This window comes from Eschrichtius robustus, chromosome 11, assembly GCF_028021215.1.
Source record: "Eschrichtius robustus isolate mEscRob2 chromosome 11, mEscRob2.pri, whole genome shotgun sequence".
In the NCBI taxonomy this organism is placed as follows: domain Eukaryota; kingdom Metazoa; phylum Chordata; class Mammalia; order Artiodactyla; family Eschrichtiidae; genus Eschrichtius; species Eschrichtius robustus.
This window is the reverse complement of record NC_090834.1, coordinates 25,775,675-25,779,504: the sequence shown is the minus strand read 5'-3', so window position 1 is coordinate 25,779,504 and position 3,830 is coordinate 25,775,675. Positions and strand designations below refer to the sequence as shown.

General features: G+C 39.2%; 1 non-coding gene across 1 annotated transcript; it reads right to left on the bottom strand.

Moving 5' to 3' along the window:
- Nucleotides 1-3,089: 3,089 nt before the first annotated feature.
- Nucleotides 3,090-3,195, bottom strand: LOC137772767 (U6 spliceosomal RNA). The gene has a single exon (XR_011075570.1). It is a non-coding gene; the product is annotated as a U6 spliceosomal RNA (small nuclear RNA).
- Nucleotides 3,196-3,830: the final 635 nt, after the last annotated feature.

The window sequence follows — 3,830 nt, the reverse complement described above, 5'->3', positions numbered from 1 at the left end:
GCCTGGGGTGGCAAAAAAGAAAAAAAAGAAAAAAACCCGACAATAACAAAGTAAAGAATAAAATTAGACTAGGATACTAACAGCCATGTTAGGAAGAATATAAAAATAAAAATATAGATGAATCAACAACCGGAAGGTACAACAGTACCACAATAGTAATAAAAAGGAGGAAGGAAAAAAAAAAAGGGGGGATAGGCCTTGGCTGTGGAGGGCGGGGCCTAAGCAAGGTGAGGTTTGTGTGGTGGGCGAGGCCAATACTCAGGAATCACAGGGCTGGAAAAGACCCTGGGGGCTGTGGGGGGTGGGGCTTAGGCTTAAGGAACAGAAGGGGTACAGGTGTGCACCCCACCCCTTGTCTCAGATGGCCAGGGACCTCATCTAAGAACACAGCAGGCTTCCTGGGCTCGAGTGGATGGGGCAAACACCTTCCTCTCCTCTCCTGTTCCTCTGGGCTGGGAGGGCCCCTCCCACCTGTCTCTCCTGATCTCCCTGGCTTCAGGAATGCCGATCCTGTCTGGCCTCCACTTCTCCTCCCCCCTTAGTCTGCCTACATCCTACCAGCTCACTTTGGGATTCCTTCCGTCTCCTTGGGTGTCAGAGTCCCCCACCAGTGGCCGGCAGGGGCCCTAGTTCCTATGTTCTTATACTAATGCTTCCTGACCATAGGACTGAAATCTGACTGCAAGATGATTCAATTGGGGTATTGCACTTTCCACAAATGCAAAGCTTTTTTTTTTTTTTTTTAATTAAGAACTACTAGGTGGTTTTCAGACTGGTTTTTGAGAAGCCCTGTGGGTTTTTTTGTGTTGTTTTGTTTTGTTTTGTTAATTAATTAATTAATTAGTTTGTTTTTATTTTTGGCTCTGTTGGGTCTTTGTTGCTGCACATGAGCTTTCTCCAGTTGAGGCAAGCAGGGGCTACTCTTTGTTGTGGTGCGTGGGCCTCACATTGTCATGGCTTCTCTTGTTGCAGAGCACGGGCTCTAGGTGCCTGGGCTTCAGTAGGTGTGGCACACGGGCTCAGTAGTTGTGGCTCACGGGCTCTAGAGCGCAGGCTCAGTAGCTGTGGTGCATGGTCTCAGTAGTTTCTCCCCGGCATGTGGGATCCTCCCAGGCCAGGGATCAAACCCATGTTCCCTGCAATGGCAGGCGGATTCTTAACCACTGCATCGCCAGGGAAGCCTTAAAGTGATTTCTTCATATTCTAATACAAAAAACTCAAGTTCTACTCAACCCATTTAATGGAAACAAGAAGTTGGCAATTCTTCTAAAAGAAGACTAAATTGCAGATACAAAGAATATTAAAAGCTATGAGAGAATACAAGGGACAACTTCATAACAATGTATAATTTTTCCTTGAGCATTTTAAGTAGAATTATTTTAAAGTCCACGTCTAATGACTCCATTAACTATACTCTCTGTGGGTCTTCTTTATTGTCTGTTGTTTCTCTTATTTTTTTAAACATTTTATTTTATATTAGAGTATAGTTGATTAACAATGTTGTGTAACTATCCCTCCCCACACCCTTCCTCTCTGGTAACCATAAATTCATTCTCTAAGTCAGTAAGTCTGTTTCTATTTTGTAAATATGTTCATTTGTATCAGTTTTTTTGGGATTCCGCATATAAATGATACCATACAATATTTGTCTTTCTCTGTCTGACTTACTTCATTCAGTATGACAATCTCTAGGTCCATCCATGTTGCTGCAAATGGCATTTCATTCTTTTTAATGGTTGAGCAATAGTCCATTGTATATATGTACCACTTCTTCTTTATCTATTCATCTGTTGATGGGCATTTAGGTTGCTTTCGTGTCTTGGCTATTGTAAACAGTGGTTCAATGAACATTGGGGTGCATGTATCCTTTTGGACCATGGTTTTCTCTGAATATATGCCTAGGAGTGGGATTGCAGGGTCATATGGTAGCTTTATTTTTAGTTTTTTATGGAACCTCCATACTGTTCTCCACAGTGGCTGTACCAATTTATATTCTTACCAACAATGTTAGAGGGTTCCCTTCTCTCCACACCTTCTCCAACATTTATTGTTTGTGGATTTTTTGATGCTAGCCATTCTGACTGGTGTGAGGTGATATGTCATTGTAGTTTTTATTTGCATTTCTCTAATAATTAATGCTGTTGAACATCTTTTCATGTGCCTCTTGGCCATCTGTATGTCTTCTTTGGAGAAATATCTATTTAGGTCTTCTGCCCAATTTTTTATTGGGTTGTTTGTTTTTATGATATTAAGCCTCATGATCTGTTTATAAATTTTGGAGACTTATTCCTTGTTGGTTGCATTGTTTACAAATATTTTCTTCCATTCTGCGGGTTGTCTTTTCGTTTTGTTTATGGTTTCCTTTGCTGTGCAAAAGCTGTTGAGTTTAATTAGGCCCCATTTGTTTATTTTTGTTTTTATTTTCATTTCTCTGGAAGATGGAATGAAAAAGATATTTCTGTGATTTATGTCAGAGAGTGTTCTGTCTATGTTTTCCACTAAGAGTTTTATAGTGTCCAGTCTTACATTTAGGTCCTTAATCCATTTTGAGTTTATTTTTGAGTATGGTGTTAAGAGTGTTATAATTTCATTTTTCCCAGCACCATTTATTGAAGAGACTGTCTTTCCTCCATTGTATAGTCCTGTCTCCTTTGTTGTAGATTAATTGACCATAAGTGCATGGGTTTATTTCTGGGTTTTCTATCCTCTTCCATTGATTTATATTTCTATTTTTGTGCCAGTACCATATTGTTTTGATGACTATAGCTTTGTAGTATATTCTGAAGTCAGGGAGCCTGATTCCTCCAACTCCACTTTTCTTTCTCAAGATAGCTTTGGCTATTCTGGGTCTTTTGTGTTTCTATACAAATTTTAAGATTTTTTTGTTCTAGTTCTGTGAAAAATGCCATTGGTAATTTGATAGGGATTGCATTGAATCTGTAGATTGCCTTGGGTACTATAGTCATTTTGACAATATTGATCTTCTAATCCAAGAACATTGTTCTCTTATTTTTGATTACTTTGTCTTTTCTCTTCATATATTTACTTATTTTCTATTGCGTGCCAGATATTGCATATGAAATTTTTTTTTAAATATGGAACGTTTCACAAATTTGCATCTCTTTCTTGCACAGGGGCCATGCTAACCTTCTCTGTATCATTCCAATTTTAATATATGTGCACAGAAGCAAGCACGAAAATTTTTTTAATTAAAGTGAAGCCTAGGATTGTGATAGAAAGTCTTTCCTGTGAGAGTTTTCATTTGCTCTGCCAGACTACTGTGGCACTTACAATTTTGTTTCACCTTAAGCCAATCATGGATTACATGATTCAAATCTAGACTTCAAGGACTTCTGGTCTTGGCTAAAATGAATAAACTTGCTATCACTTTCTCAAAACTCATATAACAATCATTACGGTGGTGAATTTCCTGGGTTTTGTTTTTCTACCCATATCTCCTAACTTAGACTGTAGGGCAACCCAAATCCCAGAACTGCACAGCAGGTATGAACAGAAAAGCTCCAATAGAAACTTTCTTTTTCTAGTTAGAAGACCAGGTAAGGGGCCCTGCAGGATTGTAAATGTGCAGGTAATCCCCTCCTTTTCTCTTTTACTAATCTCCTGACCCTGCCCTGTGGCAAGTCATGAAGCTGCACTCTTGCAACAGAACAGCAGTCATGATCTTGCAGGCACCTAAAATTCAGAGAAAGTCCTTTATTACAGAAGAAATGGGAAAAGGAATTCCTGTGGTCTTAAGACTATTGGGGAAATAATACTATTAATTGTTTTCTCTCTATTTTCTCTCTACCCTTTGCTCCTAAGGCAGACCC